The 15,260-nt window shown below is 42.7% G+C and overlaps 1 protein-coding gene across 2 annotated transcripts in view; it reads left to right on the forward strand.

Moving 5' to 3' along the window:
- The first annotated feature begins 2,949 nt into the window (after positions 1-2,949).
- The window catches only part of epha3 (eph receptor A3), a 180,653-nt gene continuing 168,342 nt past the window's right edge, over positions 2,950-15,260 (forward strand). The window contains exons 1-3 of one of the 2 annotated variants that reach the window (XM_062402042.1): positions 2,950-3,064; positions 5,820-5,961; positions 15,083-15,165. The gene's annotated coding sequence lies outside the window, so the exon portion shown is untranslated. Of the gene's footprint in view, positions 3,065-4,165; positions 4,319-5,819; positions 5,962-15,082; positions 15,166-15,260 lie in introns of those variants that run through there. The other variant, XM_062402043.1, reaches the window with a different exon arrangement.

Raw genomic sequence — 15,260 nt, forward strand, 5'->3', positions numbered from 1 at the left:
TCATTGTGAGTCATCTTGTGTCTCACTGAGAGAAGTTCAGAAAAACAAAGACAAGAACTCCGTCCTTTATGTTGGAAATGTGGTCGCATCAAGTATGATTTGTACAAGAAGAAGAGAGAGAAAGAAGGCCATTCCACGTCAGAAAAATGCACCATCTCTTATCATCTCAATTCATCTCACCTGCATCATCTCATTTCATCACTTTATATCACCGACCTCATCTTATTTCAACACCTCAACGCGTCTCATCATCTTATTTCATCATCTGACCTCACCTTATCACTTCTCTTCATCTAATCTCACCTCACCCCATTTCATCTCATCGTATATTTCACCTTACCTCACCTCTAACCCCATCTCTCTCTGATAGGATTTGTGTTGTATTTCTTGCGATCATGCTTCCTCTTTCCTTAGACTGCTTGTTCATGATCGGTCACTTGCTCAACGGGTCCAGATAAACTCAAAGAACCTGATAGAAAGGAACTCTTCAACATTGTTTATCAACATTATATTATCATATGGAGACATTCTGTTCGACTTCAAAAACTTCCACTATCTAAATATAAAAACTTCCATCAAATTTTCTCAGAAATACTCATCTCATTCAAATTCTTCAAAACTTGGACCGGCTCTTTAAGTCTACTTAAATTCAGTTTTAATGAGTTTGCTCTGGAACATCTTAAATTATAATGCAAGTTGTTGGAGTCCATGTTTTTCACAATGTAGAAACAGTGACACTGTAACAAAGACAGGTTAACATCACGTCTAGAAAGAGACATGAACAGAGAACGTGTGCGATGCCCAGACAGAGGCTCCCCTCCCTCTGTCAGACTCACTCATTACTTTTGAAGTCATAATTACCTCCTTTTACCTGATAAGCCCTCGATTTCCCTCCATCATATCCTTCATGTAAATCACCTTCTATTGTCATCGCTACATGGGGACTAACGTGACAAGCCTCCTCGTTGTCTCTACCACAGTAATTAACATTCTCCTCTTTCCTTCCGTGCACGCACGCACACAGACACACACACAGGCACACAAACTTACACAAACACACACAGACACACTAACATTTAGAGAGAGAGACCTTGAAAGAGGTAAAACAGCTTTTTCTTTTCTTTAAAACCCCATTTCTGTTTTTTGTACAGCTCATACTTTGCCCCAGCATATTAGCCCAGTTAGATCCCATCACACGCTGACAAAGTACTGCTGAGAGCTGATGTGAGTTTGTGTTAACATTTCCCCGGATCTGTGGCCTTTTGTATGTGTTTAAATCTGTGGGTTTTAGATTAATATGTTAGTGTATGTTGTTGCTGTCTGCTGTCAGCGAATTATAATGAAGATGAATTGGTGCTGATTTTCCCAAGTTTAAATTTGTAACCTTATTTCTTTGATTTGCTTTTGGTAGTTCAATGCAGCAAGCTTTTTCATGTGCAGGGTGTGAATGTGTTGTAGTTTGCATTAATCAGTCAACCAACAAAACAATGACAACCACCAATACAGTACACTATTTTGTACACAATCAAAATGTAACCAACATTAAACCAAACAACCAAACAACCAACCATCCAACGACCCAACCAACCAAGCAACCAACAAACCACCTCACGTGTGTTAGACATCATTAATTGGTGTGCAATGAAATGACCATAATAAAAACAGAGTTGTCTAAAGAATATCTGTATTCAGTTGAAAAAAATATATATCATTATCATTATTATCCATAAGTACTCGAAAAAGAAGTAATAGTAATGCACACAGTTTTTCACTGAATACTCTCTCTACTCTCGCTGTAACAAACGTGTCAAACACATCATAACCGCATGCATGTGTAAACTGCCCTAAATGAATCCCACAAAACTCTGGGAGTGAACAAAGGGTAAATTATAACCTCTGGTTTGCATATTGCTGTGAAGTGTGGCCAGTGGCAAACAGCCTGTGAGTGAGGAGAGCAGAGTGTTGGCCAGGCGCTCCAGAGGCAACAGAAAGAAGGACCTGGTGAAAGTGAGAAAGGAGCAGGCAAGAGAAATGTTGTTTTGACAGATTTTATATTATATTTTGAGACATGCTACTTCAAACTAAACTACACCGAAATAGGAAAACCTTATCTGCTTGTAATGCTGTGCTGACTCACAGCGCGCAAGATACTTTGAAACTGCCCTGAATACATGAGGGTTATGTTCTTTTTGGAAAGTTTCGCAGGCATCAGACATACACCAGCAGACAAGCAGTCACATTTGTGGGACAGTGAAGCTTTGAGTGCAAAACCCACGCCCAGCCATATGGTGCTGGGCTGACTGAGTGCTGCAGATGGGGGCAGCAGGCACAGATGGCTCACCTACTGGCAGGTAGGCAAAGACTGACGGTCAGATACAGGGTGTGTGGACACGAGGGAGGCTGGCACTGTTGTGGGAAAAAGACTCATTAGTGCACACTATCAACACAACACAAACATAGCTTTAAATATACAGATTATGGTTTAGAGGCCACCACTATGTTTATCTGGCATGTCCTCAATTATTGTTTGACATGCAAGTGTCACTGGATTGTAATCACTGTTGTAGAGGTGCATGTCGTGGATTTTCTTCCCCTTTACGGGCGCCTGACAAAGCCAATTGGGAAGCTAGGGCAACCAATTCTATTATGTGAGGGTGAAACTGGCAACACTTATACTGCACATTCAATTTGGGTTCAATAAATTGACTTTGAACAGTGGATTTCAACCGTTTCATTGTATTTAAAATGAGTCAGCAAGATTGTTTTGGCTCAGACTTGGCCCCACGCTGTCTGACTACCACAGAGTCGTCCAGCCGACATATGGCCTGGAAGGATGGCACTTGTTGCCTGATCTGGGCCACTAGTCAACCTTTGGAATACCACACGTCATCCAACGATGTCAAAGGTTCTATTTGGGCCAAATTCAGCATTCACCACCCGCCACTTTAGACTCACATCTAGAGCAACACATGTTTGCCTGAAAAAAGGTCCACATTTGTCTTTGGATACTTTGGGCCACATTTGCCATTTCCAGGTTGGCCACTTTTCTCAAGCCTCAGGAAAGGTCAGTACTGCATTATTGCCTGAGGTGGCCCTCATCTGTTTGCTTTCTGGCCGATATATGTCACAGTTTCCCAATAGCGACATTAATGTAAATGTAAATGCTTCTTTACCACTTTCACAAAGTCATATCAAAAGATATAGTACATTGAAACCTGGAACATTTCCCATAAATGTAACTATTGGGATGATGTTGTGTTTCTTCCCTAGTCTCCCGTCTTAGTCTTGATTAGTTAAGATGACTGGTGGTCTTCATCATAGTAGGGCGTGGGATAATCCACCATTGTTCTTATCATTATGAGTTTAACCACAGTGAGAGCTGGTGCGTTTTCGCAGACAGAGTTAGCTTTAACAGTTAGTTCATGGATTTTTCAGGGGGCTTCCATCTGTGTTTGCTTTTCATCCAACTTTTCATCCGACCGAGAGAGGGATAAAAAAACACTGTTTATTTGAAAAGCTGCAAGAGGCTCAGACAGCTTGATCTGAAATACACCGTGTTGTTTTTAATGCGTCGTTGTTTCCCTGAAAATTTATAAATGAGGTGGTGACAAACCATAGAGTCACATTAGCAACAATTCTGAGAACTATGCCAGGTTGAAAAATACACGAATTTCCCTCAATGCACTACTGTGTATCTTGTAAGTCATTTCTAATGTGACTCGACAACATTGTAAATGAGGGCCAGGAGTTTAAACAGAGGCTGTGTGAACAGATATAATTTAGCCTTAAACATATCATTCTCTCTCTTGGCTTATGTTAGTCCAAGCAATTTTGTGGGAAAACACAAATCTGTAGAGAAGATTTGTGAGATAAAATATATCTATTCTGATATATGGAAGACAAATGTTATTGCAGTCAGAAAAGCAGATTTATCTTTCAAATATATTTACAGCTTCATATGAGCCTAGATTGTAAAAGTGAAAGTTTGGCCAGCAGCTCTCTCAGCCTCTCTCTCAAGATTCTTTTTTATTGAATCTTGAATCCTGCGGGTTTGAATGTTTCTGTTTTTTTTGTTTGCGAGCAGCTAAAACATGAATTTGTCATGGTGCTCTCCCGAAAAAAACGATGGAAAAAAGTGAGCAGCGCCCACTGGAGGGGGTGATTGTGATTGGGCGAGGTGGCGGGGCGTGGGACCTGCAGGAGGCCAGCGAGCACGGGGCGAATGGTCGTCACCGTGCTGTGTCGTAATTAGCCGGAGCCTCGGTGCCACTCACCTGCGTGTCGGCTGCGCGGATTTGGGGCGGCGCTGCCTCGCTAAGTAAGTATTTGCACGCAAACCGGTGTAATTTGATCCACCTCAGTGTCAAGTGCTTCCACCATTTTAAAAATTAAAGAGGAGGAAGTTCTCTCGCGGGCTCTCGGCTGGCTGTTTGATTCAGATTTTATTATCGGTGCTTGGTTCTATAATAAGCGGGAACTGTCCTGTCCGATTAGGCATGCTCAGCGGCGCCCTCCGTCCCCCCCGCCCCGCCCAACTCGCTCCACCCCCGCCGCCGCCCCCCCTCTGACTCCTCACTTGGAGGAGCTCCCAACAATTGTTATCCTCTCTCTCTCTCTCTCTCTCTCTCTCTCGCTGTGGCAGCTTGGGTCAGGATCAGGAGGGTTGTTGCCCCCTTGACTTAACCCATTAAATGCCACAGATTTCTTCAAAATGTATTATTTTTGAAAGATATATCTTATCTTTACTAAAAGTCTATTGTTTTTCACCCTGTTTTGTTTTGTTGTTTACGTTCTAACTTCCTCTTATGGGGTAAAAATAATGACCGGCCCTGTTTTGAAAGTCAAACTCATTTTTAAGGCTTCAGCTGTTACACACTCAAATAATTACAGATCTTCTAAAATATGGATCCCAGCCCTGTCTCCGTGATGGTGAGACACCGGCAAACATCCCGTTAGTTGGTCCAATAAATATGATGAGTCGGAATGAGGAGGCAGAGATGAAGTCGTGGAATATCCACAGTGATGGAAGGTGTGTTTGTTTTCCAGGCGAGCTGGATTGCCGCTATGTTGACTCTCGGTCCAGTCAGCAGCTGATCAAACTCCTGTGGACACACTGTCTCCAAATCAGCACTGTGTGTGTGTTTGTCTTTGTGTAATGGTTGAATTTTTGCACGCATTTTTTCTGGGCTGTAAACAATGAGAAGCATGAAAACACTGCAGAAGAAAGACTTAGTTTCAGCTATACAATACAACACAATACAACACAAACACAATAGCACGTCACAATGGTTTGCTTGTCAGTGCTGAGCAGCTTTCAACAGACTCGTTAAGTTGATTTTAAAAGCACTGATCGAGCTGCAGCTGCTCTCATCGAGCCACCGCACGTTCACATATCAAATATGCTCTTTTAATGTTTATTATTAATATTCAGAAATCAGATTTTTTTGTGTTAATTAATTAAGTTTTTCTCCCCAGGAGACAGAAGTCTGTATCGCCTGAGGCTGCTGGACACATCCTCATCGATCAAACTTATTGCAGCCAAAGGCCAAAATGTGTTTTCAAAATAAGACACCACAGGAAACAGGAAGTTTCTTTGTGTTCTGTTTGTTCACGTAGTTTCTGACCACGGCACCAGGAAACTGACCCGGGACCTGTGTTCAGTAAATAAGGACAAACATTCGCATATGCTGTCTGCACATTTCGTCGTTTTCTTTTTCCGGGGGGCGGGTGGGTTATGCAAGGCCCCCTTTCACTGCTAATTCCATCAAAGCTTCGGGAGCACTTCTAATTGGGCGTCTCTATTTTTGGTTGTCTTCCAGCCCTGTTTTGCTGCCTTTGAGAAAAAGGCAGCGCAGCGAATGTAAAGCTGTGTGATAACAGGGCCATTCGCCACAGCACTGCGTTTGACCCTGCTACCAGCCTCCATGACGGATGTGAGATGATTCCTCGCCCTCCAGCTCAGTGAGACACACTCAGCACAACTCAAATACACTGCTGCAAAAATATCACCCTCACTCACTCTCACTCACTCACTCACTCACTCACTTCCCTGTGTTCCCCTGTCTTATTCTCTCTCTCTCTCTCTCTCTCTCTCTCTCTCTCTCTCTCTCTCTCTCTCTCTCTTTCTCCCTCCCCCTCTCTCTCTCTCTCTCTCTCTCTCTCTCTCTCTCGCTCTCTCTCTCTCTCTCTCTCTCTCTCCCTCCCCCTCTCTCTCTCTGTCTCTCTCTGTCTCTCTCTCAGTCTCTCTCTCTCTCTCACTCTTTCTCTGGCTGTCTTTCTCTGTTACTCTACATATTCTCTCCTTTATGCTGTCTATTTAAAGCTGGTGCCATAACCACCCACTACGGCTTTAAGAAGTGGTGACTCACCTAAACAGATCAGACTAGGCATGTGTGTTAGTGTGTGAGTATGAGTGTGCATGTGTGTGTGTGTGTGTGTGTGTGTGTGTGTGTGTGTGTGTGTGTTATATAATCTCGGCTTTGGTTCTACTTTCCTCGCTCCGTTACTGTTGGGTGACAAGTGCAGCTGTTTTCAAATGATACCACTTGTCTGTGCGTCAAACCTCTATCTGCAGGATGCACAGATTAACGCACGCACACACACACACACACACACACACACACACACACACACACACACACACACACACACACACACACACCCACACATAAAATCTGTGCACTTAGTGTTACTGAGTTATGTGCTATTCTGGGTGCATCCAGGGGACCTGCCGCTTCTGGGAAAAGCAAATGAACACATTAGCATTTTCTCCACTTTGCTCCGTAATGGGATATATACACGTATACGAGGAGGAGAATGAAGCGTGGCTGGCGGCTGTGTGTCAGGGAGGACTATAGAAGCAGTATGGCCACCGCAGTTAGAAAACAAACAGGGCTGTACATATGGTGTGTTCTGTATCTGTGACAACGAGAGCTTCCAGGCAGCCCGGCCGAGCGGTTTTCCACTGCCACGGTTTTGAGTTTCTCCCCCCATTTCCCCGTTTCTCTGCATTATTAAATAATCCCTGAATAATTCACCGACTTTCGTATCAAACAAATATTTTTACAACTTGCACCTACAAATAGGTGAAGGGACAAATACTGAACCGTCTATAAAGTCCGGCGAAGGATGAAGTTGCGGTGAAGCGCTGGTTTGTGTTTTATAATTTCGTGTCCAGCTTCATGCGTCCGTGTGCTGAATGACCTGAGTCATGTCACACCTCGAGCATCACAGTACAACACCAGCTGGTAGCACTGTGTTGTTGAATGTTTCATAGTAACACACATGCCTGTGCATTTCTACAATGTGTATTGTCTCCAGGTGCTTTTGTCTGTAGGTAATACATTTTATAGTCTCCGTCTGGAAGGTTTTCATTCAGAGCCTTTTCCTATAAATCATGTTTATTGTTGGACCCCTGCTGTGTGTTGACCAGCTGACGTGCTGCATCATCTCCTCAGAACTAGTCTCAGTGACAAAGTGCATCGCTGCCCTGTGTTACTATGCAAACTCTGCGTGGTGACGGTTTCCAGACGCCGCCCGGGCGATGATAGGCGACGTCTTGATCCGAGCGACGGCGTGATGTCATGGTGGGCGAGGACTGACTCGTGTGCTGACCTGTTAGTCATGCCCTGGTGCACAGTTTAAAGAGGACTCCAGGAAGCCGGGCACATGCGCATGCGCTTCGCACGCACACACAGAAACACACAGAAACACACACACGCACATAGTTTTGTGGTTTTGCACAAAAAAGAACACACACACACACACACACACACACACACACACACACACACTCACACACACACACACACAGCCGCTGAGTGCTTAAGAGGAACGCGGCTGCATCATTTGGTAGTCTGACATGAAACCCTGGTCTCGTGTTTCTATGAGTTGACTTCAGAACAGCAGAATGAGAAATAAACATTTGATATTCATGGCTCCAAATTAAAGTGATATTTTTTATCATATAATCTTTTGTTTTATTCATGACTCTGCTTTTAAAGTGTCTGACCCCCTTTAAAATATAACGTGAAGTTTGCCACATTTACTGGTGTGCACTTAAAATCTTGTGGAAGTTTCGTATGATCAAACCCTGAAACCCAATTTTACATAAATTTGAAACAAATCACCAAATCCCCCCAAAAAAACTAACCCTAACAAATTATACACAGGAATTTCTCTTGGGCAAATATTGGAGAAGTCAGTTATAGTTATAGAATGGTTTGGGAAAAAGTGACCAATAAAAAAAAATGATATAGTAAAATATTGTTTAATTTAAAATACTTCCTCATGCCTAATAAAAATGTCAACTTATAATAAACTAGGGGATAAGGACTTGCTCATTACTTCTGTTGGAAAAAATACAATTTACTGCAATACTTACATAGTCTCTAATGACCTCACTGCTCTGTAATGCTGTACCTTTGTTTAATGTTGATTGTAATTCTTTTTACAAGAATTTCGATATAACAGGACAGTATAAGACCAACAGAACATCAGAGGCACTGGTGCAGTTCATTGGACATTTTGAAAACATGAAACTAAAATAAAATTTAAATTGGCACTTTATTCCGTCAATATCTCTTAGATATGTTTTATTGCTACATTTGTTTTAAAAATTCTTAGTGACATGTGAAAATTAACTGTATATTTTTTTTTATATGGGATCCCCCCCCCCCATCTCTTTTTAAGATTTTGCAACTTCTGTAAATGTGCAGCTCGGATGCAAAAACAACGCATGAGAGATCATTAATCACATCCTCTAAATATGCCTGACTTAATGCTTAAAGAAATAAACACCAAATGAAAATAGTTTCACTCATTACAGCGGCTTTTTTTTTTCAAACCATACTGGCCCGATGCCAAATACTTCCAAGCGGAGCTCTGCACGGTCCATTTATTAGAAAGATGCTGGCTCATTATTTAGCAGGACCCCAGCAAAACGCTGGGCAGCTGCAGCCGCTCTCTCCTCACATGCAGTAAAGTTTGCTGCCTCATGTGGGGGATCTCTCCCTCTTTTTGAAGCGAGACTTTTTCGTGTCCATAATTTATACATTTACCTTACTTGCTTCTGCGTGCGTCGGCCTCCTGCATTTTTTAAAGGCCGGGTAGTGAGGGATTTTCTGTCATGCTCTCTCGCTCGGTTCTGATCACGCAAGCTGCTGCCATCCCACATACGGGAGCTCTGGCAAAGAAGGAGGCCCCTACTCATGCCACCGAGCTGGAACAGTAACACACACACACGTGCTTCGACACACAGGCGCAGTGTCATGCTAACAAACTAGTCAACACACACAGACACACACACACACACACACACACACATACACAAGAGAGGAAGGCCCACTCCCTTCTGCTGAGACTCCAGTCGTGCCATTGCGTGAGTGTTTTTCACACAGGCACACGCCGAACTGAGGCATCCGTGTGTGCCTCAGCAAGCGGAGGGGTGTGGAGTCGTCCTCTCACACCCGTGCATGCGGAAGCAGTCCAGCTCCTCTGCTCCCTGAGGAGGACACATGGCAGACCAAAATAGAGAAGGAGGGAGAGCCCGAGATGAACAGATTAAGGAAACCGGTAGAGAGAGAGAGAGATAGAGAGAGAGAGTTCCTGGATAAAGTTCTCCTGATGATTTATTCTTTTTTTTTCTCTCACTGCACCAAGTCACATGAAATGAAAAATATACACATACATATATACAAATTCTGTATAATTTTAGACTTTATAGTTCATGCATTCCAGTATTGGAGCACATGTATTTATCATTTATATTTCACATGCAGGTTATTTATTCTGAATATAAATTGATAAAGACTGGAAATTATTTAATGTAGAGTGTTTAACTCTCTGAGTTATTTTTAACATCTTGTGCTAAAGTCACATTTAGGGTTAGGGTTACCCCAACCCTAACCCTAACCCCAACCCTAACCCTAACCCTAACCCTAACCCCCCCAACCCTTTAAACAGATTTCTGATGAACAGAAAGATAATGAGCAGCTACTAAACTATTTCAACAGGCTCAAAACCCAACATTAAAAACAACAACTTTTGAGTTAAATCAAAGTACTTTTTTTCCTCAGCAGCCACACCATTTATATTATATTATATTGTCTCTCATGCACAATAAAACATTGTTTAATCATATTATTTATGAATCTACACCAAATTATATTCAATAATTTTTTTAATAATTTTTACATTTATTTTTACTTTGGTACAAAACTTTTTTAATTGTTTCTGGGATTCAAACAGAATTTTTCTAAATAACTTAGCTGATCTAAGATGTAGTTTTCATCACTTCACCAAACACATATACTGTTTAGAAAATAATAAATAATATAAAATGTACTTTCCAGGAAGTCAAAATAAATTATAGGCTCTTAGTATTAAAACCCTGGTTGTTGTCCTTTTGCTTAACTTATTCTCATTAAGTATTCTCATACTTATATTTATGTTGACTATTATTATGTTTCTACCTTATTTTGCACGATAAATATTTTAATAAATAAAAAGTATTTAAACTAATTATAGTCACTAAAACCATCTCGATCTCGACTACTCTCTTTAATAAATACATTTTAGAAATAAAATACAAATTGTATGTTTTAGATTAGAATTATAAATCTTATCACCCACATTGAACATCATAGTTTTTCATTTTTTATTTCCGATGAGACGGTTACGTTGTTCATTTGTTTATTTTTACAGTAAAATGCACCAAACCGATTTCCACCAAACTTATTGGGGAGATGTGGCCGGAACCAAGGAAAGAAACTATAGAAATTCTGTGTTGATCCGGTTAAAGAGGCAGACCCAGAATTTTTTAATTTACTTTCCTAAACATACAAATTTTCCCACATTTGTCAGAAATTTCTTTTTAAGTAAAGTTTTAATCTTAGTGTAAAATATCAGACATTATTTATGGCATCAGGATCTATGAGTATATACAATTTGGAGCGGATCCACATGATAATCTGGACCCGGTGGACACACATGTTTGGCCTTGGTGGAGCTGTACTATCCACTGGGTGCAAGTCGAGTTTCTTACTTTATTTACAATCAGTAAAATGTGATCCTTGTTTCTCTCACACCTATTTTGAAACTTTATATAATTCTGCATCGTTCTTCCAAATAATATTGACCATGTATTTAATTACATTTTTTTAAAGATTTAACATTGCTGTTACTGTTACTACTCATTATTTAATAATTTATTTAGAAAAAAAACAAGCTATATTCAAAAATCTTCTCAATTCACATGTTTTATAAATCATGTTTGATGACACATTTTACCCAGCGTCATTGTTAAACCCATATGTAACACCAGCAGTGGTTCAGATGTTTTATCTTAAATGAAAAACAAATAGATTAAATCACTGATATAACTTAGAATCATATTTTTTCACATTTTTAGTTTTTAAACTGAACAGAAACAGCTACATTTTTGCTTACTGTCCAAAGAGAGTCCCTGAAGCCCCCTCCTCAGCTCTCGGTCTCAGGCTCCCTCTCTCTCCCTCCTCCATGTGCTGTCATCTAGATTCCCTCCCTTACATGTAAATTTAGGTCAGGCCACAGTCTCCTCTCAGGGCTTCGCAGGAAAATGTGGAAATGGATTGTTTCACACCAGTTAATCTTACTGGGAGCGAGGGAGGGAGAAGTGAAAACAACGGGGACTAATGCAGAGGACAAGGACAGGAGGAGTACGGGGGGGGGGGGCTGAGAAGTTGATGTGAGCACAAAAAGGAGAGAGGAAAAGAAGTGGAGGAGGACGCAAGAGGAGAAAGACGATGGAGGAAAATGGAAGAAGGAGAAGAGGGGTAGAGAAAAACAAGAGGTCAGATGGGCAGAGGAGAAAAAAACTAGGAGATGAGAGGAAAGGGGAGGAGAGAAAAGAGTGGCAAGGAGAGAGGGATGCGCAGGAGACGACAGCAGGAAGGAGGAGGAGGGAGGAAGAGAAACTAAAGGAGGAAGAGTTGTGAAAACAGAAGAAGAAAGTATGCCACTCACGTCTCATCTCAGAGCCCTGCCAGCGTCACAACTCTCAGTGCTGGCAGCTCGCATGCTAACAGACAGGCCATATGGCTTCATTATGAGACACACACACACACAGCACGCAGGACGACACACATGCCTCAACAAACTCATAACCACACACACACACACGCATTCGAGGATGATGCATAAGTGCACACACGCACACACAGTCAGGTGCAGGGGGAAGAGGACGAGTGCGAGGAATTGAGTGAAGGGAGAGAGGAGGAGGAGATGTAATGGCACGTTTGAGTTTTTCCACCTCAGGGGACTCCGAGGGAGAGAGGAGCTGGCCCAGTTACTACAGCTTACATGGACACACACACATATGCACAGTACACACCCAGTCACGCACACCTATTCTGGGAAAGCTGGGAGAATATAATCATCATCATCAGATACAGGCAGAGCAAATATTTGGAACCCAGACGTGCAAATCACACAGTCTTTATGTAGATATAATAACCTGTCCAGTGGGTGCACGCTCACAAACACACACACACACACACACACACACACACACACACACACACACACACACACACTCACACACACTTGAAGTGGACACCAGGGAGGCCGAGCCTTACAGCTGCGGCGGCGCTGGGGACAGAGGCTCTGGATACTTTGCAGTCACAGACATATAAAAACACTTGACACCCATTACAGTCATTAGTGTCAGGATCCAGTGGACGATCCTGGTCATGAGTCCCCAAGGACGGAGCCTGGCGCTCAGCGGGGCCCCTCCCCCCAGGGGCCTCTGGAGGTGTCCTGCAAGAGCTCTCTGTGGACCTTCTGTGTTGGAACAGGGACAATTGGCATGTGTCTATGCTGACAGGTACAGTCAGATAATGCTTGAGACGTATCATTGCTGAGCTGGCCTTTAATTTAAATCACATAACAGACCCTCGGGAAAAATATCAACGGACATAAAAGCAAGTAAAATAGGCTAAAACGCAGTAGGCCCATCGATGCTTGTTGCATTCAACACTACCACCATGACCACAGCAGCATCATATATCAGTTAATGACACATTTATGTAACATTAACCCACTGACGGCGTCATTGTGTTGGATATCGATTGAAAATGCAATTCATGCTGATGTTGTTGACGCGTCTCGTCAGGAAGCTGCTCACTTCCTCTTCAGCAAACACTCCACTGGTTTAATTAGTGTCTCTTTCCTGTGTGATAATGAAGCTGGAGGCTGCCGTGAGGAGTTCGACTCAAGTGAAGTAAAACAATATGTGAAGTTCCACTTGAAGTCCTGTATTTCTCTCCCTCCGACTCCAACAAACCTCCCCTGTGTTAATATTATCTACACAAATGCATTCGCTCCTCTGTCTGTTTTTTCCAATTTTTTCATCCCTACAGACACACAACGTTAATGATCCGTGGTTCGGGGGTGTTTTTTTCAATAACTCTTTGATTGGTACAAGATGATTTACCACTGCTGTCTGTTATTGCTCTTTTGTAATCAGCACATTGTTGTGGAATTAGCAGGAGAACAAAGTGTTTTTAATAGATGTAACAGGGTCCTGCAGAGCAGCGAGCAGACATTCTTTATCAGCTAATGTGGTAAATATGGATTTTTCTGTGGTTTCCTATCACGGCATGCAGCAGCTTATTGAATTCAACTCAGCGTGTAATCCAGGAATCGCTGACTCCTCTTCATTTCAAATCACTTTGAAACGCACATGACATTCGTGGATACAGAGTCGTGCGTTATTCTAATATAGTGACTTATTTGAATAGCTCGGGAACAGACTGCTCTGAAGCTGCTGTGATGAATTTGGGTCGTGATCCCGTGTGAGTTGGAGTCGCCTGCGATGCATTAAAGTTCAGTGACATTTAAGTCAAAGGTTCCAGAGCAAGTGCACACTAACAAACACACAAACCCTGCCTGAGGTGGAAAGGGATATTCTAGGGCCTGTAGACATTTCTTTGCTAGGGGGAAAAGTGTAATATAAATATATTCATACAGTCTATCTATGTGAAGCACTCTCTCAATCCCACACTGTCGGGACACTCGTCAGGCAATTTGGGGTTCAGGACACTTTGGCACATGGAATAGGGGAGCCTGGGATCGAACCTTCTGTTAAGGGGACGACCGGCTTTACCTCCTCAGCCTGGGCCGCTCTACCTCCTTAGCCACCATCGCCACATGTATATTTACCGTAGTCCTGGACAATGAGTTAAGTAACCTTTCCCAAACACGCACACAAAAGTATAAACTTAATAGGCTACATATATAAATGTATAATATTTATGAATACCTCGTATCCTTTAAGTGCCCCCCCCCCCCCCCCCCCCCGTGTCACTTAAATGACTGCTCATGTATAGAAAAGCATGTCACAGCTCGGGTTAGGGTGGAGGTTGGGGTTAGCCAAACACTTGAGTTAAAGTGTAGGCAGAAAGTGTTCTCTGCAATTGTTTAATTTCATTCCCTTGATCCACGCGGCAACAAAAGGTTAACCATTAAAATTGTTTTCACCCAAAAACAGTCGACACTGGACATTTTCTCTAATTGCTCTCCATGTTGACAATGGTGAACGCTTTACAGACCCCCCCGCTCCCATTGTTCGGGTTAATTCATCTGGGCCGAGTTATAGGGGCAGTTGAATGGACGCTGATGAAAAGAGAATGGAGCCCTGCAGTCTCAATCACCGGCGGACGGGTGCACGCTCTCATGGTTCAGTTGGACGGGGGGTGGGGGGGGCTGTTTGCCTGTTGCTGCGAGACTGGCCGGATCCAGTCTGGAGGCTCCCGCTGTTTTATTGGACAACACGCTTGACCCACCGTCGACCTCGAATTGACCCCCGACCCGAGTAGTCACACCCAATCAATGCAGCCAAGCACACGGGAACCTCGGCAAAGGGCCGGTGCTGCCTACCTGCTGGCAGAGACTCGGGGCGACGGGCGGCACCGCGGATCAATATCATGCAAAGTGACATCTGCAACCATTTAAAAGCACATTTGGTATAATTACTCTTTGATATGTTGTCATCAACCTGACATTCGGCATCTGAAAAATGTGTTTTATGTGGTTTCCTACTCAGGGAAAGGATTTTGGGGACGGCAAGCTGAACCAAGGAAACCCGTATCTGGAGGGTATGTGGATATTCCATCACAGAGTGTGTGTGTAAGTATAAGTCCCTATTTATTCCTTACATGTACTTCTAAATGCTACTTACGATGGAGTGGCACAGAGGAAATTAAATAGTTTACATCAAAAAA

The sequence above is a fragment of the Platichthys flesus genome, chromosome 13, assembly GCF_949316205.1.
Source record: "Platichthys flesus chromosome 13, fPlaFle2.1, whole genome shotgun sequence".
Taxonomy (NCBI): domain Eukaryota; kingdom Metazoa; phylum Chordata; class Actinopteri; order Pleuronectiformes; family Pleuronectidae; genus Platichthys; species Platichthys flesus.